Here is a 687-nt window from a genome sequence, read left to right as displayed (position 1 = left end):
GCATCAGCGGCTCCCGCCTGGCTCGGCCGTGCCACCCCCCGGCCCGGCGCCGCCACTGCACCCCCCCGAGCCCCCCCGGGGGCCACGGGACCCGTGCGGTGCTCGGGGGGAGCCCGGGCGGCCCCGAATCCCCGCCCGCACCGGCAGAACCGGCCCCGCTGCGGGGAGCACCGGAACCCCCCCGGTGCCGCGGACCCCATCCCGCCCCGCACGCACCGGGGCCGCGCTGTGCCCCCCCCCCGAGCAGCCGGAACCGGGAACCCCCCCCCTCCTCACCTCTCCCGGTGTCGGGGGGCGCGGGCGCTGCCCGGAGCCGCCGCACGGTGACGCCGTCGCCCACCGGATGGGAACGGGGGGGCCGGGGGGGAAACGGGGAGGTGGGAGGGGATGGGATTGGGATTGGAGAGGGATTGAGGTACGGGGCTGGGCTGGGGATGGGCTGGGGATGGTGGGAATGGCACTGGGAGTGGCACTGGGAATAGCGCTGGGAATGGTGGGAATGGTACTGGGAATGGTGGGAATGAAACTGGGAATGGTGGGAATGGCACTGGGAGCACTGGGAATGGCACTGGGAATGATGGGAATGAAACTGGGAATGGTGGGAAAGAGATTGGGAATGGCACTGGGAATGGTGGGAACAGAGAATGGCCCTGGGAATGGCAGGAATGGCACTGGGAGTGACACTGG

General features: G+C 71.2%; 1 protein-coding gene across 3 annotated transcripts in view; it reads right to left on the bottom strand.

Annotated features, from left to right (window-relative positions):
• LOC131093583 (calcium/calmodulin-dependent protein kinase type IV-like) overlaps positions 1 to 372 on the bottom strand; it is a 20,438-nt gene extending 20,066 nt beyond the window's left edge. For all 3 annotated transcript variants that reach the window (XM_058040810.1, XM_058040811.1, XM_058040812.1), the window contains exon 1: positions 277 to 372. The gene's annotated coding sequence lies outside the window, so the exon portion shown is untranslated. The remainder of the gene's footprint in view (positions 1 to 276) is intronic.
• Between the last annotated feature and the right edge of the window lie 315 nt (positions 373 to 687).

Source organism: Melospiza georgiana, chromosome 26 (assembly GCF_028018845.1).
Source record: "Melospiza georgiana isolate bMelGeo1 chromosome 26, bMelGeo1.pri, whole genome shotgun sequence".
Classification (NCBI taxonomy): Eukaryota; Metazoa; Chordata; class Aves; order Passeriformes; family Passerellidae; genus Melospiza; species Melospiza georgiana.
Note: the sequence above shows the minus strand (reverse complement) of the source record. Positions and strands in the feature narration are given on the sequence as shown.